Source organism: Polyodon spathula, chromosome 8 (genome assembly GCF_017654505.1).
Source record: "Polyodon spathula isolate WHYD16114869_AA chromosome 8, ASM1765450v1, whole genome shotgun sequence".
Taxonomy (NCBI): Eukaryota; Metazoa; Chordata; class Actinopteri; order Acipenseriformes; family Polyodontidae; genus Polyodon; species Polyodon spathula.
The window spans coordinates 19,050,571-19,075,620 of record NC_054541.1 but is presented as its reverse complement, the minus strand read 5'-3'; the positions used below and the strand labels follow the sequence as shown (position 1 = coordinate 19,075,620).

Here is a 25,050-nt window from a genome sequence, read left to right as displayed (position 1 = left end):
TAGCAGGCTCTATAAAAAGTGCTTACAAATATAAATTCCATGCAAAAACACTCACTTTTTTATATAATACTAAAAAGATAGCAACAAAAGAAAGTGTACTAAAAACTCTCCAGAGTTGGATGTTAAATTCTTAAACAAAGATTTTAAATAAACAATGTAAAGTTGTAGTTTTTACACTAGAAGCCAACAATATCTTTTTACAATGGAACTCACAAAGTCTGAAACTTCACCCCGATATCTTTAGCCACCCACTGCCAGGGAGATGTACTAGTGAAGGAGGGCCTTTTTCACTGTAACAAGCAGACCTGCAAATGAAACAGGTTTAATGATTAAAAAACACCCTTTTTATATCCCTTGTGTGAACATGGTATGTCAGTTTGATGTTGACCTTGACAGACGCTCTAGGTGTGGAACCAGAATTAGCAAACAGTTGCATTAAATGGCATTTGCTCCAAAGTAAATTGTTTACTAATTAATAGTGAGCTGAAACATGTTTGAGGTTGAACAAATATATGTAGATCATTTGCCATGAATATAGTAAGAATGAACGTGCATAAAAAAACAGTAATAGAAGCAGCACACATTATTAAAACTATTACGTTGAAACATGCGTCCCAATTAGCTACTGCAGGGTCACAAGACCAAAAATTGTTTGCGCTCTTGCCAAGTCAAGTAGTCAATAGCAACTCTCTGACACCACCCCCCAATAAACAAAATGGTGGACCAACCACAGCATCACAGATTTCTCTGGATGAATGATTTGTAATAAGTTAAATAGAAATGTATAGTGGAAAGCCTGAGGCTTTGGACATTATTACCCACTGTCTGACCCTTTTTCAACCCTTAGGGCAAGTTTTCCAGTATAAGCTGTAACTCCAGTCAATATTTATATTATTATTATTTATTTCTTAGCAGACGCTGTTATCCAGGGCGACTTACAGTTGTTACAAAATATCACAGTACAAAGCATCACATTACAAAATATCACATTATAGAATATCACATTACAGATGAGGGAAGTTATAAAGTACAGTAAAATCAGTAGAAAATATTATCAATTTCAAATAAGAGCACAATAAAGAATACAGTAAATAATTACATTTAAGAACAAATTTGACTAAAAGCAGTTAAACTTATAGTAAAAGTATTTACCTATACAAGTAAAGTCCATTAAGAGCACATAGTAAGTATGATAGATGAATAAGAACGATTTCAAATAAGAGCAATTACAAAAAATGTGAATATGAATCCTTATAACAGTGAAATCAAGTACAAGCTGATGCAAGTACTGGTACAATTGGGTACCATGTAATCCAGTATAGTCGAGAGCTGTGAGATTTGATCAGGTGTGTCTTGAGGAGGTGCCGAAAGGTGGTCAGGGACTGATAACCTTGGGTAGGTCATTCCACCATTGAGGGGCAAGGGAGGAGAAGGAGCGGGCTCTGGAAGCGGGGGAGCAGAACAGCTAATCTGCCGGTGGTGGAAGAGCGGAGAGGGGTGAAAGAGGGGGTGAAGGGAGAAATAATAGTCTGGTGATAGGAGGGAGCAGAAAGGTTGAGACAGGGATAGGCAAGTGCAAGAGTTTTGAATTGAATAGGAGCAGCAATAAGGAGCTAGTGGAGGGAACGGAGCACATAGGCGCAGATCCTGGTGAGGACGAGGGGGTCAAGTCCCACCCACTCTTCGTAGTTGGGGGGGCAGTACGTGTATTTGTCCCCCCCACTCGCACACACACTTTTTTAAAAAGGTTTTATGATTCAGAATTGTTAACTTGTTTTGTTGGGACTGTAACGTACCACATTCTCCACCCCTCCTTATTTTACACAATGAACTAGTCCAAGCCTGTGAACCTGACACGCCTCATTGCTTGCACATGTGCCAATGATGAAGTTGATGTGTACAATAATGTTTTTTATTTAGAAATGGAAATCCGGTTTTGTTTTAGGAAGCTACCTAAAACAAACAAACATAACAATAGAGTGCAACAACTTGACGGTAGCAGTGAAAAACGGACAGAAGTTAGTGAGATAGGACTTTTTTATTTTTTTATTTTTATTTTTAAATACACGGTATATAAAATATAAGGGCTAATCTTATACACAAATGATTTCGGGAAACTTAATGCATCTTCTGTTATTTATCGAAAAAGCTTTGATATAAATATGTTTAGTTTTGGGGACAGGTGAAAAAACGCAAAGTGAAAACAAAATTGAGATAGGGAAAAATGTGTTGATGAAATGTAGCTTATTGTTTTGCGAAGGTAATCGCTGATACTAGTGTAATTTCGACCTGATACACAACGGGCCCAAACTTCGTTCTTCGCGCAATCCCCTCGCTAAATTTGTGCCTCGCAAAAAAATAGTACATGAGATATATTCCAAAACGGCACAAAGCAGATGTGAGACATTGGAATATAGCAGTTTTTTCAGCAATTTGCAAATCTGTTTGTGCCTACTACCTATATAGCAACTGCACACAACAGCCAAATGGGAATGCAGAATGATGGACAGTCACCATTAGTAATGGCATTACCCCGACAAGCTGCTATCATTGGTGTCGCCACAGTATGTACCAATATGACAGCAGATGAGACCACACAATATATCCTGCACACATACATACTTCAAATACACAATTGGCTCCATAGCTAGGCGCTGAGTTTTCAAATTAATGTACTGATAACGCCACTGTTTTATTGAATACGGACAGTATTGTATCATGAGAAAATACTATATAGGTTTCTTTAAACACCAGCTGATCCAACATAGCATATGTTTTGGAAGTAAAATAATAATTAAAAAAAAAGACTGTTTTTTTGTTTTTCAAAATGTTTTTTTTTTTTATTTTTTTTTTTTTTATGTAAGTCGTGCCATGACAAAGTCTACTGTGGTAGCACACTCTTTGATTTGTAAATGTAACAAGTTCATTCACCTGCAAAGTAAACATCAATCAAGCATTTCTATATACACAAGACACAGAAATGCGTTATGTTATTCATTCTTCTCACCCAGTTGAACATCATGATTAAGCCCAGTTTGTAAGGTTTTGAGTGTCGCCGGAGTGGATTTTTTTCATTATGACTTTTTTTTTTGTAATAATAATAATTAATTCTAAATGTTAATTGTAGCCTACTATGATTTCTCAATTAGCAACATCGACATTCAGCAGACTGGACAGCTGCATAAACGGCCAGAAATTACAGTTAACAGAACTGTTTGTCCCGCCTCAGCTAACTTATGATTGGGCTGCTGCACAGAAAATACAGGTCTTTGATTGTTTGATCATATCATCGGTCTGGCTTTAGGAAAACGTTAACATGCCTTTCACAGCAAGAGTGCCCAGACGGTGATTGGCTCGCCAAAGTGCAGCTGCCCACCCCTACACCTGTAATACGCAGCAACCTATGGAATAGCAAAGTAAAGCAATGGGCCACAAGATGGGTGTATGATGTATTTATACAACTAATTTAGAGATGTGTAACAACACATAGCAAAGATAACAGGCAGGACCCCCCTCCCCTCTTCATCCTTCTCTCAATCTTCATTTCCATACTTTGATGGTACACGTTGGATGCCGATATGCCTGTGGAGCAGTGAAGAAAACATATAACTGTATATGTAAACACACTACCACTGTCCATCATATCAATACAGTGATAAAACACATAACTGATCCACCCATCCGGTGTGTGCAGATGACGGGGTGAGTGGAGGTAGTTGGGGTTCTGTACTATTGTACATTAAACATTGCATCACAGTTGATGCGAATATCATCAATATCGTAACATTACACAGACAAGCAGTTGATCAGAAAACCCTAAACACTAAGCAACTGTGCTGCACATGGTACTGGGTTCTCCATGTAATGCTGCTACTGCCTGGGTCAGGGCGTTGGGGTAGCTGCCCCCCATGCTTTGTATGGGTGCCCGGTGTTGAAGGAGCAGGAGGAAGCTGTGTGGAGTAGCTTGTGAGGAAGGGGCAAAGTTTGTGTATGTTGCTGAGGAGGAATATTGTTACACGTGTTTATTTTGTCCATTCAGTCATTCATCTTTATACTACCACCCATATATGCCACCCGAGCATTCATTTACATCACAATATTGGAGACCACTATAAAAAAAATTAGCATTGTTAACTTTGTGGCACCCTTGAAAAATATGTCTCACTCAAAATATTTTTGATATGCTGCTGCATTCAAAAATCAACTCTCCAGCAATCTTCACTTCTCTATACCTCATTGTAACAGAGCCCCCAGATCCCCCTAAATTTGTAACTTTCAATACCTTACTGTAATGGAGCCCTAAACTCCCCCTCAGTCTGTAGCCCTCTATACCTCACTAACAGAGCCCCCAACTCTCCCTCAATCTCTACACTTCAATACCTGTAACAGAGTACCCAACTCTCCCTCAATCTGTACCCCTCTAAATCTCACTGTAACAGCCCCCATCACTTTCTGAAATGTAACTCTCTTTCATTTACTGGAACAGCACCCCAAATCTCCCTATAAGCATCCATGTACACCCTTCTAGCTGTGATGTAGTATCAAACTGCCTCCTAACTCTGTATCTCATTGTACCTCTTGTTAAGTCCACAGCTCTCAATATTCCTTATTTAACTCCCCAAGTCTCTTGGCTTTCCCCACTCCCCTTCTCTCAATACTGTTTTATTTTGCTTCCATCTCGCTCAACTTCAATTTCTTCTGATTCTCTCCATGCTGGTCCCTTTGCCTTCCGTCCCAGCCTCTGTTTTCCTTTCTCTCTTGTTGTAGCTCTTCCCCTGCAGAGAACTCAGTCCCTCGAGTGACCTTTTCTTAATGAGCCTCAGATCACGAGTTAGTAAAGAAGCTTTCAGTTTACTCTTCAGAACAAAATAAGCATCACATTGCAAGTCCCCGGGCAGAGCCAGAGAGTGAGGAGAGAAAGAGGAAAGAAAAACAAGGCAACGATCATCTACTTCTACCTTCCAAACTTAAAGTAAGTGTCCAGGATTGGAGGGATGGAGAGGAAGACATTTTCTTAAATGGGGAAGAGTGGAATAAAAACAAATAGAAAGAAGGGAGGGAAAGATTCTCTTGGCTCCCAGAGTTGCTTAGTAGTTGATAGATTTTTCTTTATTGCTTTTGCTCTATTGAAGTTTTTATTATTATTATTATTATTATTATTATTATTATTATTATTATTATTATTTAATTTAGCACACACCCTTACCCAGGGCGACTTACAGTTGTATATAAAAAATACAAGTATTACAGTACAATTATGATAAAGATACAAAATACAATGACTTCAGTCCTAAGGGATGTCATGAGTTGGTCCTGGTACATGACTAGTTAGTTTCTTGAACTTACCGCTCCTTTTTTGTGGGAATGTTCTATAAAGGATAGTCAACACATTAGTTTGAAAATATTACTGGTACAGATTAATCTTCCTTTTACTGGGTATGACTGTGGTGCTATAGGCTCTATTAATATGAGTGTCACTTCTGAATATTGAACTCTTCAGAAAGCAGGACCTGGCCAACTCTAGTATTGACAAGATAGCTGTGCCTACAACTGTTTTTCTGATACTCCATTAATGTTTATAGCAAATAGGTATAGATTATGATAGTAAAAAAAAAAAAAGTAAAACACACAACTAATCATTGTCAGGCATTCCTGTTGTGTAGCATAAGCACAGGAAACTGAAAAACTGCAGAAAAGCTGGGCATGGTAAACTTTTGTTTTTATAATTTAGTGTTAGTTTAAAAGTGGTTTTGGCTACAGTCAGACACATTTGAGTTTTCTCTATTGTGTAAGAGCACACTTTTGCCATTCAGTCTTGGGCACCAGCCCAGTGGATTTTGAGATCTATTATTATGCAACCTAGTACTATAGGTTGTACTGCATTACAAAGTTGTGGTATACAAAATACTGCATTACACTGCAGATTATTGAAGTAATACTCGTTAAGAATTTACAAAAAAGTGTATGCAGCTCAAATTGGGTTAAAAATCTGTATGTTTTTTTTAATGACGTAAGAAAATGGTGCTTCATGAAAAATGCAGTTAGATAACAAGCATATTCAGATCTTGCACCTGTGTGTATACTTTTAACTTCAAGATGCATTTCATCTGTAACTTTAAGATCTTCAGTAATACAACATGGAACTAAGAAAGTATAATTAGATAACCACTTGATAAGGGCAATGTTAAAGGATTTCTTTTTGGTTCTGTAATACTGAGGAATTAGCATTTGGAAATGTTTTAGTGGATTTTTTTTTTTTTTTTTTTTTTTTTTTTTCTTGTCAAGTGTTTATGAAGCTGTTAACATGCAAGACCATAACTTACACATCATTGTTCTGAGAAATTCAAAGTTAACAGTTTGGTTTGATCAAATTAATATGCCCATTAATTAATTAAATAAATCTGTATCAAGCTCCCCTTTGAGTTGGAGTTCCTCATCTAAATTCCAACTTACTGGTTTAAAGGAAGATTTTGCAATGTTTCAAAATACTTAAAGTTACTTTAAAACAGGATAAGGAAATTATATCAGCTCTTAACACAGAAAGTAATCACTCAAGCATTTTACTTGGTGTTTGAGTAAGTATGTGTTGCAATGTAAATTCATAGAGTGAGTTTCCCCACATTTCCCTGCAAGTGGTTATCAAGACTACTCTAGAAGGACCATGCTTTAAGGAGGTGCGAGAACAGTCTGCTGATATTCTCATTGTCCTGAACTGTGTGGTTCAAGTTGTACAATAATGTTCATTGAGAAGCGAGATTTTGTGATCTAATCTGGATTTGATCCAAGGAGGGGAAAAACAACTACTTCAGCCATCTCAAAATGTAATATTTTGAAACCCATACACGTAGATTAAAAAAAAAAAAAAAAACATAAAAATGTCTGATTTAAAGATGTGAGCATCTTTATTTATTTTTTAATGATTTTTAATTTACAAGTATATGTCAACATTATTTATTTTAATGTATATTATGTACCAGAAATGGCACAAGAGAAAGTTGAGGGCCATTCACAGCGACATACTTCTTACTGGTAAATGGCACTTTAGATGGGAGTATTGCTTGGATAGGTAGAATAATAGAGGCCTAAGCCATAGTAATTTCATTGAGGTGTTCTGTAACACCGTGAAAGCAAACAGAATCTGAGTCTTTTCACAAAACATATTTTACACAATTGGCAGAAGCAGAAAGACAAGTGTTTGCAAACAGCATTTTGTATTAGATTTATTTTATGTTAAATTGTGTTTGAGGTTAGTATCACAAATGTATTAATTTTAGTAAATAAGCATACAACAAACATATTTTAAGCACAGCGATAAGGGGACCTTGCCAATTTTAATGACGAAAGAAAATCGATTTCTATGCCTTGGTTATTGGTCCCTGGTTGTAAAGTTTTGGCATCATAAAGAGTGGACTTATATGTGATCTTGCGTGATTGGTTGAAACCAGACAGACCTTCTTCTTCTTCTTCTTCTTCTTCTTCTTCTTCTTCTTCTTCTTCTTCTTCTTCTTCTTCTTCTTCTTCTTCTTCTTCTTCTTCTTAAGCTTATTGAATTGCACTGTTTGTTAAGTTACAGTAATAAACAAATGGAAGCAGATAAGATCCAATGTCAGAGGGATGATGAATTTGATCATGCTGAAAAAATCAATGAAAGCACCGAACCCTCTGTTTCTGGCACTAACGGCAGTGGAGTTTTAAGCGCTGAAAATACATTGGTGGCATTAAATGTTCTGCATTATTTGAAGTACAGAGTATTGTGCCGGAGAACTGGATTGAAACCCCAGTGCATTAGCACCGACATTTTGAAAAGAGATTTAAAACAGACTTTAAAGTTAAAAGTGTAAAAATTTGTCAGGATGTTCAACAATGAAAAGAAAAATGACAGGTACGTTATTTAAACAGTTGTAGCACGTGGGGAGGTATAAAGCTATAAGGTGCTGTGAAGCTCAGGAAAGAACAGTGCAGTATTCTGATTGGCTGACACACTTTACAGCATGGTGATACAGTTGTTATCAGGGATGTCGGCGTGGTTCAGGTTTATGTATCCTGTGAAATATTTTGGGGTGAATTAGACACACCAGTTGACAAGCCTTTTACAGCGGAGCAGATTCAAGTCATCAGCATCGATGTCACACATTTCATGTGACAAATGTTGGCAACTTTTAATAAAGGTGTTTGACTCTATAGCCTTCCCCATCTCCCTGGTGTTAAAAAGAAAACCAAACAAACAAACAAAGAAAAATCCACTTGAGAAAACCTCTTCTTCAGGTTTGTTACAGCGGCATCAATTAGAGGACTAAAGAAATCTCGCTTTAAGCTTTGCTTTGGAATGTTGCCGACCTTGTGTGGACATTCATAATCGAACATTGATTTCTTCTTTCATCTTCTCTGTTTGAGAAATGTTAGTTCAATCCCAATCTGTTCTTTGATTTTCTGTTCAGAGGCGTGAGCTGATGCAAACTCATTTTCTCTAAAATCTTGCAGAAATGTTAGCACTGCCTGAATTTAGTTTTTAAGGGCTTCCCTACAGTGGGACTCTGAAAGAGTTTGCTTGCGCTATTGATATGAAACAAAACATTGTGCCATACATACAACAATGCACGCTATGAAGTGTCCTGAAGATATCTCTCGTGCAAGGCTTCAAGCCTCAGCGGCTGTCACACCATCTTTTTTTGAACTACTTGTTTTTTTTCTTGTGTTTCCAGGGCATTATGCACTTTTTATAAATAATATCAAAGCACCTTAACACTGTCAATGCGGGACTCCCAGAGAGTTTCTGACAACGATTTGACTGTAAGCTTGGTAACATGCTTTTCAATTATGGACCAGCATTGAGTAGAAGAACTGAAGATAACAAAAAAAAGTCACAGACAGCACTGATGATTTTGCAGCACACAATATGACTAGATTCAGGGTGTGGCTGCTACAAGGCATGAACAGAGCATTTTTGTTAATGTTAGCATTATTTTTTGAACACCCTGCTTTTTGCCTTTCATATGGCTTCCATTGCATAGCGCTGTCCTCTGCAGTCAGTAACATTAATTCCCAGGTTTTCAAGGTGTCCTAAAAAGTATCACATAGCGCCACGCCAGTAATGGCCTCACCCACAAGAAATCCAGTAAAATGTTATGTAACTGAAGCACCCACAGATAGCTCACAGTTGACACTGCGCAGTCTAAGTGACAGTTGCTCAGTGTGTCTAGTGCCAGGTGTGCTGTCCATTATCACACCAAATTATTTTGTACGATGAACACCTTCATCAATGGAATGAAGGATGTGCTCTCCCATTCTAGCAATCAGTGTGTTTTGGATGTCTTTGCTGAGGTAATGATCTGCAATTTATCATTTCTCAATTTGCCTGTTCATTCATTACAGGATCAAATTTTGCCAGAAGTTCAACTTGACCAAGGAAATTTTGGTAAGATCGTGTAATTTATATGTAGTTCCACTAAAGGCCAGATTCCACTCTGCCAAATGACAAACTATGTCAACAATTCTCGTTAGAACAGATCACCAATAATTACTTTCCATGTTGATACTGGAAAGTATCAACATGGAGTTAATCACAGTTTCCATGTTGATACTGTTCACAGTTCTAATATTTATTTAGCCTGCACTACGCCTCCATGCAGCGCAGATGTGCAGGTGAATGCTTATGTTCTTTGAGGCTTGAATGAAGGCACTTCCATGCAATGAAGCCACCCTTAGGAAAAAAACAATATCTCATTCTTTTAAAAGAGCACAACAAAAGCAAAATATTTTATCTACCAACTTGGAAGACATAAGCCACGATCTGAGAACTTTGTTGCCATTTTTAAGATAATAGCTCTCCTTTGTAAAGGAGAACAGTATCATCATTATTTTGGGAAAATTCGATATCCAGTATTTGTTTAGGACATGTTTTGATTATTTCACATCTTTGGTCGTCACTTATGCTTTTTGGCCATAAAGCTGGGGCATCAGATAATGCCTGAATGAGCTCTAAGGACTCAACTCTCAACTCAACAATGCTTGGCAAAAAAAAATTCTATGGTGAGTCAATTGAGGCGTAAGAAATTTTGCTGGTTATCACCATGTTAAAAAAATGCATCAGACTTTTGAAGTAGATTTCACATTTGCCCAAGGCCAAGGCAATTACCTTATTCAGTGGTTAAAGTGCTGGGCTATAGTGTGGAAGACTGGTTTTGAGTAGCTCAGTGGGTGGGGTGATCAGGGCTGCTGTGGGTTTCAGTAGCTCAGTGATTAGAGTGCTGGGTTGCTGTGTCGAAGGCAGTGGTTTTGAAGAGCTCAGTGGCTGGGTTGCTCAGGGCTGCAGTGTCGAAGGCAGTGGTTTTGAAGAGCTCAGATGCTGGGGTGCTCAGGGCTGCAGTGTCGAAGGCAGTGGTTTTGAAGAGCTCGGATGCTGGGGTGCTAAGGGCTGCAGTGTCGGAGGCAGTGGTTTTGAAGAGCTCGGTGGCTGGGGTATCAAGGCTGCAATGTCAAAGGCAGTGGTTTTGAAGAGCTCAGTGGCTGGGGTGCTCAGGGCTGCAGTGTCGAAGGCAGTGGTTTTGAGGAGCTCAGTGAAAACATTTGGGTGTTATCTGGCAGCTAATTTTTTCCTATGGTGTAGGTCAGCTTTACACAAATTGCAGCATTTACCATGACTTCAACCATTTGGTCTACAGCAAAACAGAAAAACAAACAAAACAAAACAAAAAAGATCTAGGGACAGTACCAGGACTCTATTGCCTGTATTTTCCCCAATGAACTTCAGTGCTGAAATTAGGTGGTTCTTGTTTATATTGGTGTTGTCATTGGTGACCATCAGTGTTAGGAAAACCAAAAAATACATGTCGAATCAAACACCTGTACCTGTTTTAACTGTACTAATATTCTCTACTATTGCTGCTCATCAAATATTTTTTAAAAAATAAGTATTAAAGTAATGTTTGTGAAATGTTGCTTGCATTCATTGTCTCTCGGGGCACCCTTGGGTATGTGGTGGCATCATTGCTGATGGTTTCTCCTTGTAGAGATGTTTTGGGTTGCGAATATAGCAAAGCTCACAGGGTTAGTGACAGTTCTACCGCTCCAGCTGGCCTCCCATCCCCCTATAAGGCTTGTCTGTACACTCTTTGCTCTGTTTGTTTGTCTCCTGCAATAAAGAGATCTGCAGGTTTTAATAATTCAGTGAAAATAAACATGGCTTGAGGGTGTGGAATAAATGAATGGATCAAGAATGGAGGGTATTCTTGCGACTGGAACTTCCACTCAAGTAATCTCTCTGCTGTGCCAGTTATGAACTTTCATTACCATACGCTTTCCATTTCTAAAGCACATCTCCAGGTGCTGTACATCAGAAACATAATAAAAAGGTTTGGTTACAGCTGATCTCCAGATAAGTGCTACACTCACACAGTACTGTGCGGTAATATAACAGACCAGTCAAACAAACGGGACAGTGAGGAAATTGACAGCATTAGGCTTGATTTGTGCTTAGAGACCTCAGCAATAGTGAGGGGCAGGATTTAAAAATCTGCTTTACAATATTTTTTTAATTTAATGCTCAGGAGGGCACAGTACTAGCAGGTTCCATTAGATCTTCCTTCACAGCTCTGCAGTGCAACATATTCCTGACCTAAACAACCCCTACCATTCAGACCTGAACCCCACTTTAGCACTGCCAATAGTGCAGATTCGTGTGCTGGTTTTGTGATGAGGAGAATCTGAGGCCACCAAACATTTCACTAGTATCCTGAAGTGGAATAAAAGGAAGGTCTCCCAGGCATTCAAGGCTAGCTCATAATGAATAAAAGAGAACAATAGAAATTGTAAACACTAACATTTTCTAAGGAAAAAAAAAATTATAATGGTGATTCTTAAGGGAAAAGATTTGGGTGTTTCCAGGAAGCTAATTATTTCCTATGGTGTAGGTCAGCTTTACTCAAATTGTAGCATTTACCATGACTTTAACCATGTGGTCTACAGCAAAACAGAAAGAACAAACAAAACAAAAAGATCTAGGGACAGTACCATGAATCTATTGCCTGTATTTTCCCCAATGAACTTCAGTGTTGAAATTAGGTGGTTCTTGTTTATATTGGTGTTGTCATTGGTGACCATCAGTGTTAGGAAAACCAAAAACAATATGTCGAATCAAACACCTGTACCTGTTTTAACTGTACTAATATTCTCTACTATTGCTGCTCATCAAACATTAAAAAAAAAAAGTATTAAAGTGATGTTTGTGAAATGTTGCTTACATTCATTGTCTCTCGGGGCACCCTTGGGTATGTGGTGGCATCATTGCAGATGGTTTCTCCTTGTAGAGATGTTTTGGGTTGTGAATATAGCAAAGCTGACAGGGCTAGCAACAGTTCTACCACTCCAGCTGGCCTCCCATCCCCCTATAAGGCTTGTTTGTACACTCCCTGCTCTGTTTGTTTGTCTCCTGAATGCACTTAACACTTCACAAGGGACAGAGGGGTTTATTGTTTTGTGGTGTTTTTCTAATTAATATGAGCGCTCCAGTCTCTCACAGCTGAGGAGAGTGCATTCGAGGCTTCTTAACATGGTTGTGTAACCCAGTATTTTAAGTGGATCATTATGTCTCAGCTGATGTCTCGTTCTTTCACCTAATGTACAATACAATACATTATGGATTTAAAAAGTGATTTTTATGGAGCCAAGCTAAGAAATCCTAATAGTCTTGATTTAAAGATCAGCACAGATTCTGAGTCCCTGGTGTACTTAGGGAGTGTGCTTTAGAATGCATTTAGCATTAATGGTGCTATATAACTATATGTGATTGATTGCTTGATGGTAAAGGCCCTGCCACTTATAGCTTTCAAATGAGGGAAAATCAGAAGTTCAACACCAGCTGAGCAAAGGGCACGAGTGGCACGTATTAAAAAATTCAGAGAGATATTGAGGAGCCAGTGTCTGTGAAGTTTAAAACATAAAAGTACTACGTTTTTTTTTGCATTCAGTGAAGAAAGTAGAAGTAATATATACAGTACAGTACTGTGTACTAAAATAAGTATACTGTACATTATTTAATTTAAGAACTGTATATAATACTGAAAATAATACAGATGATGGTGATAATGATGATGACAACTATATTCTATAATTCTTTAACAATCACTATGCATATTCACCATTAATAACAATTTTGATCTGGATAAGAGAAGGTTTTCATAACCTTACTACACAAAACTCAATTAAATTAACTGAATGGCTCATGACTTTCATATTTCAGAAGTACTTCCCCTGATATAAAACCTGTTTGCATTTAGTGTGACACCTCTGAGACAAACTGTAATTCCACTAGCCGAAAAACTAAGATCAGAGCTCAAATTAGCAGGTTAGTCTTTGTTGATTGGCTTAGCCGACTAGCATCTTGTGTTCTGCCTCGTGGGTCTCTTTTTCCACGGACAGCTGAGAAGAGACAGCTTGTTTCTTATACATACTGACCTCAACTGCAACCTGACTGGTAATTAACTTGATAATTCACCACCTTTGGGTTGATCTGTGGCACTGTACTTATGCTTTGATAAGCTCATTGTTGTAATTACCTCTCAAGCCAAAGTTACATTTGGATCTTTACACTGTAAATAATTTTAAATCTGACCTAAGCCCCTCATCGGGCAACATGTGATGGTAAACATTGCTAGGCGCTGTGGTCCATATTCCATATAATGAAATGGTGTACCAGTAATTACCAAAGCAGCTAGCAGTGGCACTAATATTGGAATTTCCAAACGGGAATGGCAGTGTTTGTTCCTGTATCAGAATTCATACTATCAAAAGTCTACTATGCAAAGGAAACCAATGCATACATGTATGCATGACTTCTAAAATAAATAACATACAGTCAGCTGCACAGAGGTGTGTTTTCCCCTTTGTTTATAAGGTTATTTGAGGGGGCCCTTCAGAGATTTATTTATCTTAATAAGATCCTTTCTAATAGTCCGAGCACTCAAAGAAAGTCATCTTCACTATGATATGTAAGTTCAGTACAGTACAGTAGGTTTTCCTCTAGACAGCAAGTGTTCTACTCTGCAGCCTGCAATTAGGCAATAGCTCCCAAGAAACTAGCCGGTTACAGACAGTTAGTTGGCAGTTTACTGACAAATCGGGACTAATTGCTTGCAGCAGCTAGGACTATTGTCTGAAGCTACTGTTTGGAAACCACAGCATATTTTGGTGTTCAAATTGACTCTCTCAAAGGACCAGTGCTGTTGCTGAACTGTGGTTGCTTTTCCTTATTTTCAATAAGAACCTCACATATACAGTGTACCTGTTCCCAGAAGTTCAGTGGTTCAAGTTGCTAAGACAGTGCATATACAGTAAATAATATAGCAGGGGAGCTTGTTTTTTGTAATGAAGAAGCTGGGATATGGTGCTTCCCATAAATCTGAACAATATTTTAGCTTGCATTAAAATAACAAATACAAATAACTAAGACTGATTTTGATTAAAGTACTAGATCATTTCTAAAGAGGGTATTATTTATGAACCTTACGTATCAACACAGAAATGTTGTGGCAGTAATTAATAAAATATAATACTTTGAGTATACAGTATATTGAGTTATTTATATTCAGTATTTAATATGTTCAGATTAAAATACAGTTAATTTCATTATGTTTTACAAAAGAGAGCTGAAAAATTGCTGTGAAAAATAATGTAACTGATTATAGTTTTCAAACTTTAATCAATCTTGCAATCAATATTGTCTAGGATTGTAAACATCATTGGAGGGTGAGGAGCTGCTATGCCTACTCTGAACTGCAGTAGTGGGTCATCTGACAACCAGCCATTGTTGGGTAATGTGGAGAAAGTGGTGGTCCCACACTGTCACCACTGTTTTTTTTTTTTTTTCTGGGACAGCCTTAATCATGGTGTGGAATGACCTCCCTGTACCCCTTCCATATTCAATTTGTTCACTGCAGTTGACACTGTGGATGCCGCTGGAGGACAGACTACAATATTGTGCAGTAGACCTCATACTCAGCACACTGCTACTGATATAGTACCATGGCACTGTGATGGCCAAGCTCGTCTGAATGCATGGTTACAGAGCTTTTAACTTTATCTGACCCGACAGGTAGTATTTGTAATGGCAGTGCATGACACAACATGTCCATTACACAGGTACCCTTCCTAACCATTTATCTCTTCAAACAAGTGAATAGTCACTTCTTATTCAATGTCCTCTTCTTAATTGATAATCTGGACACTTAATATATAAAGAGAAATGGAAAAGTACAATAATTCACAAAAATGGCAATATACTGACAGGAAGTAGGGAATACATGGAGAGTCTATAGGAATGCATTATTCATCAGTAGGGTAATTTAATGTTAACTTACATAAAATTAGGACTATTTAAAAAAAAAAAAAAAAAAAACTATGAGTGAAGGTGCAGTCTCAATGCAACTCCTAGTGGGCAAACTATATTGCAAACAGTTCCATGGCTGGCTTGAGGCTATTTTCTGTGCTGAAAAGAACTCCCCAGTGGTGCTTGTACTCTGAATATACACCTGAGAACAGTAGTGTGAGGTGATTATAAATGACACAGCCTTAATGCAGTAATACCCTACAGAGGTGGTTTACATTGTTTTCCAGTACTGGGCCTCTGGGGTTGACTTGAAAGCAATTTGAATACAGTTTTGTTCATTTTCAACATTAGCAGATTGAGATGAAATGTAGGATTGTCAGCCCCAGTTATGATTGCAGGGTAGCAGAATTATATCTCTCCATCTCGTGCTGATTGATGGTGGGTGTCCAATGTGAAGGATGTGAGAGGCTGGTTTTAAATCCTAGACTGCATTAAAAAGTCTGAACATGAAGGCTATAACTTATATTATACTGTTGATTAAATGTTTGAGGTCTGTGAATTAATTTATAAATATAAATTATACAAAAACATGATATTTACAGATGTTTTTAATTTTTGTGTAATGTCTGGTTGCAGATTGGATTGTAGATTTTAGACTGCAGAGGTAACAAGTGGCAGTCCTAGTTTGATAATAGAATAAGATGAGATTGAGTTTAACTGACTGGTTTCACGGTGCAGATGGAAATGTGGCCATTATTGTCCAAACTTGTTTGTTACAATATCTCTGGTAATTCCCAATGCAGATGGTAACTTTGCAATTATAGGTCAATGAAGATTAGTAATGTGTATTTTATTTCTGTTTTTAAGTTGTGTTTTTCTGCTGGGATGCGGGCTGGCTGGTGCGATTTTGTTTGTTCTGCTTCTGGTGGGTAACATATTACTTCCAGCTTCTGGTGATGAGATTTAAGGCTTGTTATCAAGGATTACACAAAAATATCCCAATCCAATAATTCCACATGGAAAATGGCCCCGGGGGGTTGTACTGTGTGTGTGCTGTGCTGTGCAGAGGGAGTGCTGCTTCTGGATGTATGTTCTGGCTCCATGGCGACAGCTCTCAGTCCTGCTCATACGCTACAAAACAAAAAAACGAGTACAAAAGTCTTGAACTGGATACGAGTGGTGATCGGGAGCAAGTGGATTGAGCGGAGTAGCATGGGAGAAGTGAGACAGAGAGAACACCAGGTGAGCAGCGGAGATAGAGAGATCAGAGGAGAGGGAAGATGAGGGTGGGGAAGAAAAGGAAGTCAGATTTAGAGGTTGAGTTTGAGGTGATGTGAGTGCATCCAGGAGGAGATAGCAGACAGACAGGTAGAGATATGGGAGGGGTTAGTGGGGTCAGATGTGGGGAAGAAGAGGAAGATCTGAGTATCATCAGCATAGAAAAGGTATGAGAAACCATGTCATGCAATGAGGGGGCCGAGGGAGCGAGTGTAGAGAGAGGAGAGGACCCATGACTAATCCTTGGGGGACTCCTGTTGAGAGAGGGTGAGATATAGAGGTTAAACAGCGCCAGGTTACTAGTAGGTTCGGTTGGAGAGGTAGGAGCAGAACCAGGCCAGAGCAGAGCCAGTGTTTCTCAGGTCAGCTAGAGAGCATAGGAGAATAGTGATTGACAGTATCAAAGGCAGCAGAGAGATTGAGGAGAATTAGGACAGAGGAGAGAGAGGCAGCATGGGCAGAGTTTAGTGAGTTAATGACAGACAGGAGAGCAATTTCAGCAGAGTGAGCAGAGCGGAAACCAGATTGTAGAGGGTCGAGCTAAGGGTGGTTAGACAGGAAAGCAGAGAGCTGGTGATGTACTGACCACTCAAGGGTTTTAGAGAGGAAGGGTAAGAGGGAGACAGGATGGTAGTTTTGGAGGGAGGTGGGGTTTTTTGAGGAGGAGGGTGATAGAGGCTTCTTTGAAGGCAGATGGAAAGAGGCCAGAGAGAAGAGAAGTGTTGAGAAGGGAGGGGATGAAGGGGAATAAAGCAGGAGCAGAAGTTTGAAAGAGGTGAGTGGGGAGGGGGTTCAGGAGCATGTGGTGGGTTTCTGGCCCTGGAGGAGGGAGGAGAGGTCAAAGTCTGGGAGAGAAGAGAAGGAGGAGAAGGAAGGTGAGTTAGTAGGGGACAGAGGATGTTGGGTTGGAGTGGGAGGGAGAAGTATTAAAGAGTTTGCAGATATCAGAGATTTTAGAGAAGAAAGAGGCAAAGTCGTCAGAGGAGATAGAGGTGGGAGGAGAAGGTAGAGAATAATTTCCAGGGGTTGTTAGTTGAAGATTGGATAATAGATTGGAAATAAGAGTGTTTAGCAGCGGATAGAGTAGAGGAGAAGGAGGAGAGTAGGCAACGGTAGAGGTCTAGGGCAGCAAGGAGTTTGGTTCTCTTCCATTTCTTTTCAGCAGAGTACCATTTAATTCTTGCCAAGTGGAGCACAGAGATCCAGGGTTGAGAAGGGGAGGGGTGGGCAGGACAGGAGGTGAGGGGACAGAGGGAGTCGAGGGAGAAGAGGGTAGAGGTAGCAGAGTCTACAGAGATTTGGGAGGGTTTTGGGGTACCAGTGCCTTGCTCTAATTATAATAAATGGTGATTCTGATGGGTTGGCCACTTCAGCATGGCATAGCAGTTCAGTCTTATGAATGAACAACTTGCTGGATACAATAGGCAATGAAATGTGAAATTACATTATAATACAGCCTTTGTATAGAGTTTGATTTCAGTCTCGCCCTTGCATGTATTTTCCCCTTTAACCTTTTTACTACTGGGCAAATAGACCATTTGTGTTTGACAAACACACAGTATTAAATTATGCCCTGTTCACACTAGCATTTTTATACCAGTATCGTTGCGAAACCATACCAAAACAGTACCAAAACATCTGTCCAGACTGGAGTTCTTATCAGTGTCGTACCAATAAAGTTGTAGGTTTCGCACCGGTACAGCTCGGAACAGCTTAAGTGTGGCTAGGTAAACCGACATGGTATTGATACAGTTAAGTTAATATTCTGAAGTACACACATGTCTTGCTTTACAGTTTAAATACTTTAAACAGCTTTACATTTACGGTGAGCAGTACCTTTATCATGACTACATCAAAAATGCCAAAGCAAGTGACAAAATAATCTCCACAAAATAAGAGATGATGACTATGAAGTAAAGCGTACTGCAGAGCAGTGCTGCTCTAAAATAAAATCCCTTGTGAGGGAATATGAAAACAAAAACAAAGACATGCATTCCCATGCTTTTAAAGACAGCTAATTGTTTTCACCTTTTGGTTCGTCTCATCCTTTCACGTTCTGCTCGTCTCTGAATGATTGAACACCAAAACAAAATACTGTACATGGAGAGGATGACAAAACATGCTGTATTACATAACAGCTGATCCATTTCTAACAGATATGACAGCGGTCGTCATGGAAATTAGTTCAGAACCCGAACACTGTTGAGTTAAACAAACATGAATGTGGACAGGTATATCGCAACCATATCGGGACTGTACCGGTATTGAAAAGTGAGTTAGGACAGAAAGTGGTTTCTTACTGGTATATTCAATACTGAAACCAACTGTACTAGTATTGTACCAATACAAGTGTGAACAGGGCATTATTGACATAATCAAAGACATCATTGTTGCAGTGAAAACATATTTCTGTATGGGATTTCAGAAACAGTAGCTGCTTTTTCATAACTTTTATCTTCTGTTTCAGAAATAGTGCTTTTCAATTCAGACATCTTACAAATAATCATATAACAAATAATACAGTCAAAAATATGTATGAATCTGTAGGTGATATACCAATCAAACACACGTTCATTTGTAAGACTGCTTTAATTTCTGCATCTGTATTTTAAACCTGCATCAGAGTAACTTCAAGAAGATCAAAAACTGAACCCACACAACCAAAAAGAGGCCATGTTTATTTATTTATTTTTTTGGCACACTTATGTAACAGTAACTAATTTGATTATTTCGCTGTTAGGCCATGTTGATAATAAGTTCACAATATAGTCAAGGGGTCCTTCATAAATTCACTGTTTTCAATATTTCAGTTAAGTCAAAATAGTAAAATAATGAGGAAGCACTGTAGTTATAAATACTATCATTTGATAGTATTTATCTTACTTTGAATATATAATTCTGCACTGTGCTGGCAGCAATTAGTTCAATTGCTGGGAGCTTGATTAATTTGGTATGAAGGCAAATATCAAAATACACAGGACTCTTACTCTGTGACATGCTTGGTGTGAAAAACCTTTAAGGTTTACATTTTCCACAATGTTATTGTCACTGAAGGAGACCAATCTGCTGGTAGTCTAGCTTGGAAACAGCCTGTTGGGGTTGCATGCTGTGATGGATTGGCAGGTTACGTTAGCTGACAGGATCATTGAGTGTAGCCTGCCTGAAACAACACTTTTGAAGTAACATCCTTCAAAGTATGCCTCTACATTGTTTGAGTAATGGGAGACTAGTCAATACCACAAGGATTGTTTTTTCTTCCTGCTTAGATTCACTCAAAATCTTTAGACTTTATCTGTGTTTTTTGAAATGAACTACTAACAGATTATATATATATATATATATATATATATATATATATATATATATATATATATATATATATATATATATACACACACACACAAACATGCTCAAATTTGTTGGTACCCTTACAGCTCGTTGAAATAATGCTTCATTCCTCCTGAAGAGTGATGAAATTAAAAGCTTTTTTATCATGTATACTTGCATGCCTTTGGTATGTCATAGAATAATGAAAAGAATCTGTGAAAAGAGATGCATTATTGCTTTTTCTACAAAGATATTCTAAAATGGCCTGGACACATTTGTTGGTACCCCTTAGAAAAGACAATAAATAATTGGATTATAGTGATGATTCAAACTAATTAGTTTCTTTAATTAGTATCACACGTGTCTCCAATCTTGTAATCAGTCATTCAACCTATTTAAATGAAGAAAAGTAGTCACTGTGCTGTTTGGTATCATTGTGTGCACCACACTGAACATGGACCAGAGAAATTGAAGGAGAGAGTTGTCTGAGGAGATCAGAAAGAAAATAATAGACAATCATGGTAAAGGTAAAGGCTACAAGACCATCTCCGAGCAGCTTGATGTTCCTGTGACAATAGTTGCAAATATTATTAAGAAGTTTATGGTCCATGGAACTGTAGGCAACCTCCCTGGGTGCGGCCGCAAGAGGAAAATCAACCCCAGATTGAACAGAAGGATAGTGCGAATGGTAGAAAAAGGATAAATGCCAAAGAGATACAAGCTGAACACCAAGGTGAAGGTATGTCAGTTTCTGATCGCACCATCCGTCGCTTTTTGAGCGAAAGTGGGCTCCATGGAAGACGACCCAGGAGGACTCCACTTTTGAAAGAAAAGCATAAAAAAGGCAGACTGAAATTTGCTAAAATGCATATTGACAAGCCACAATCCTTCTGGGAGTATGTCCTTTGGACATGAGTCAAAACTGGAGATGGTTAGCAAGTCACATCAGCTCTATGTTCATAGATGAAAAAATGAATCTTTCAAAGAAAAGAACACCATACCTACAGTGAAACATGGAGGAGGCTTGGTTATGTTTTGGGGCTGCTTTGCTGCTCCTGGCACAGGGTGCCTTGAATCTGTGCAGGGCACAATGAAATCTCAGGACTAACAAGGCATTCTGGAGCAAAATGTACTGCCCAGTGTCAGAAAGCTCTGTCTCAGTCGCAGGTCATGGGTCCTCCAACAGGATAATGACCCAAAACACACAGCTAAAAGCACCCAATAATGGATAAGAACAAAACATTGGACTATTCTGAAGTGGCCTTCTATGAGTCCTGATCTGAATCCTATCGAACATCTATGGAAAGAGCTGAAACATGCAATCTGGAGAAGGCACCCATCAAACCTGAGACAGCTAGAGCAGTTTGCTTAGGAAGAATAGGCCAAACTACCTGTTAACAGGTGCAGAAGTCTTGTTGAGAGCTACAGAAAACATTGTCATTTTTGTCCATGCCATTTTCATTTGTTTTAATGTTTACAATATTATGTTGAATAAAAAATCAAAAGCAAAGTCTGATTTCAATTAAATATGGAATAAACAATGGTGGATGCTAATTACTTTTGTCAGTTTCAAGTTATTTCAGAGAAAATTGTGCATTCTTCGTTTTTTGTGGAGGGGTACCAACAAATTTGAGCATGTCTGTATATATATATATATATATATATATATATATATATATACCGATGTTTATTTCTTGAAGAAACCGTGTATATGACAAAAAACAAGCAATTATGTTAAATATTTATATAGCTGAGTGAATACAATTCTGTTGGCAGCTTAACTTTGTGTTTTAGTCTCATTCAGTGCCCTGTCTTAATGGACTGCTTTCATTGTGGGGTTCTGCTTAGCAAAACTGCTTTTGATAGAATGAGATATCTGTTTCTGGGGTTATGAATGCAGGGTGCACTGAATATACACACAGATAGTAAGACGTATATCGCAGTACAATGTTTGGTTTATGCTGGTTCAGTAAAGCAATGGATTGTGTGCTGTTTAAATAGCAAAGAGATCAGGGATTCAGGAATTCTCAACTGTTCAGTGCCAATGAGCATTTTGTAATATCTTCCAAATGACGATAACCCTGGACATGCTGTATATTGTTAACAATAGCCGAGGTACAATAGAAAAGTAACTCAGGCCTAAAGTTACCTTTTGACAACAGACCTTTCTTTAAATAAAAATTGCAGTTTAAACCAAAGGTGTACAACCAAACTTTTATCATGGGCAGCATATCCAGAAAACAAGTATAGCCTCATGTTGCCAGCGTGGCACACATTACTAAAGAATAATCTGACTTTCTGTGTCCCTGGTTTATATTAGTGATTTTATGTTTAAAATACTAAATAAAATAACTTAGTAGCTGATTGGATAAAAACAGTTCTTTAGACTTATAATAGATAATTTGGAGCTAGTATCCCTCCCACAAGGAGAACAAAGGGAAAATAACATTAAGGGACAAACTTTCCTTGTGGGAACATTCAAAACATACACTGCAGAAATTATAAAAAACAAACACAAATAAAATGTACATATCTTCATTGATATGTAATCAGAGTACTTCCCTTTGTAATTATTGCCCCTGTGTCAGGTATTATTACTTCAATGTGACTTTCGGTTAGTGGCAACTAATAATTATGAACAAAGCCCTTTATTTCTGTTTTTATTTTATATATAATTACCTAGGGATTTATATATATAAAAAAAATAATAATAATGAAAAATTGAAACTGGTGAAAAACAGTTAAGGGCTATTCATACTATAGTGTTTATTCACTGTGTTTTTTACTCACGACATTTGGCTGCTATTTTTGTATTCAGACTTGCGCATCAAATATCACAGACAAGATGGGGGAATGTCTGATTATAGCAGTGCAGAATATCTTGTTCTTTTTGATAAGCAGCACAGGAAACATCTCGATAAAGAATATATCTGTATGCTATGGCTATGAGGGTATTGCTGAGAATTAAAAATAAAAAATAAAAAATATCAGAATGCATTGAAGTGATTGCTGTTGGTAGTCCTGTCTGCACATCAAATTTTGTTTAAACAATGTTTCTGTTAACAATAACATTGTTTTAGATTACTTCTTACCAATACAGTGGTCGATCTGACGCATGCCATATACTCCCTTTTGATTGACACCACGGGATCAGAATGCCCATTCACACACCCAACCTATTATATATAACCTATATATATATATATATATATACACACACTACAAAATAGTTTTTTAATTGTATTTTTTCTAAAAAGACACTGCGATCTATCGGTTTCGGCACTACATGTGCCTTCATGTCAAATATTAATATTTTGTGCGTGCCATGAATTTGTTCTCTGCACATGCAAGAAATTGGATGTATGTTTATTCCGCTTGGCAGCACCTAATTGAAGATAATGATATAAACTTTCTGAAGAATGTTTTTGTTGAAGATACAAAAACACCTTTGTTGGACACACGCTGTTATGATAATTAACTACTTAATTATATATATAAATATATATATATATATATATATATACTATATATTATATAATATATATTATATAGAATATATTATATATATATATATATATATATATACAGCCTCTTGTCACAGCCTCTTGTCCTGAGGTTCATTTTTCCCCTTTAAATTAAAGACTCAGACACCAGAATCTCACTTTAGCACTTTAGCAAAACCTACAGTATAATTTTGTTCCAATTTCTAACTATAATCAGATGGCTAAGCTTTCACTCAGTACCTTCTGTTACTGACAGGCTCTTGCCTTCACACTCAGGCAGACTGCCCAGATCAGACATTTCTGCCCTGTCAAATACCTGCCTTCTAATCACACACTGGTATCCCTTGTTAATTATTAGAGCCAGGTGAATCGCATCCTGGCTCCTTTCAGGTCATTCTGGGGGATGTATTCCTTTAATCCCTCCTGGACTAGATTGCATTTGTTTCTCCTCCTCCCCTCCCCCCCGGTGATAGATTATATATATATATATATATATATAATATATATATATCTATATATATATAGATATATATATATAGAACAGGATGGTGATCACTGTGTTTTTCCTCCAAAAATCAAACCTGTTTTTGAGCTTTTGAGTGAAAGATTGTATCCAATTTCATAGGTTTGATTTATTTATTTTTTGTCCCAGAAAAAACAGTGAATAAACGCTATAGTATGAATAGCCCTTTAATGTTTCATTTTTTTCTGGAGAATACAAACCGAGTAATCCGTGAAGTTGCACCAGTGCTTTAGTTCCTTTAGTTCAGTATGTTAAACAAACAAGCCCACATTACACTGAAACTGTTTTTCATTTACATAAATGTGTCTTGAATGTGAAGCCCTGTTTCTCTTGGTGTAAAGTATTTTGATACAGCTTGAGCGGACCACATTTTGCATGAAAATGGGTGAATACCTTGTGTAAATAACTTGTAGATTTTGTAAAACATGGGAATTTTACAGAACAAAACATTAAATACGGAGAATAAAGAGCCTTGATTATGATGCATTTCAGTGACTATTAAGCTAGCATCATTATAAAAGCAATCCAGAGATACACCAGATTCATTAGCCAACTTTTCCCTATGGAAAAATGGCACAGGCTTACAAATTCAGGTTATTTCTAAAGATAATTATGATGAAATGCATTTTCCTGAAATAGGGTAAAATCTGACATTATGTTATGTTTATTTTAAAAAGAAGTCGCCTATGATTATAAATGTGGTATTTATTTAGTCATAACAGGCCCATCACTTGCTTGGGATAATCTCTTGGGAAGGGAGACAAAACAGCCCCCCAATGTTTTCACTTGCATGGATAAACACATGGTGGAAAACGAAATGTCTAGCTTCAAGGCATTTTGGCCCCAGATACTTCCCCAGAATTTGACTCATCTTTTGGGGTAAAGGAAACAAGGATAGAGGAAACACTTTTCCTCTGACCTGAAAGAGTCCTAAATCCCCTCACTGACCCTTTAGATCCCGCCTCCAGCCCCACTACCAAGGTTGCCATGGAAATGAAAACCAATGCTTAAAAAATGGGGGCAACCCATCTCCGTTCTTTTCTCTAGCATCTGGAAGAGAATGAATGAACCTCATTCATCAAAAAAAGGGAGGGCTG

At 37.9% G+C, this 25,050-nt stretch overlaps 1 protein-coding gene across 1 annotated transcript in view; it reads left to right on the top strand.

Moving 5' to 3' along the window:
• The first annotated feature begins 4,735 nt into the window (after window positions 1-4,735).
• Window positions 4,736-25,050, top strand: part of LOC121319554 (pleiotrophin-like) — a 59,787-nt gene continuing 39,472 nt past the window's right edge. The window contains exon 1 of the mRNA XM_041257124.1: window positions 4,736-4,972. The gene's annotated coding sequence lies outside the window, so the exon portion shown is untranslated. The remainder of the gene's footprint in view (window positions 4,973-25,050) is intronic.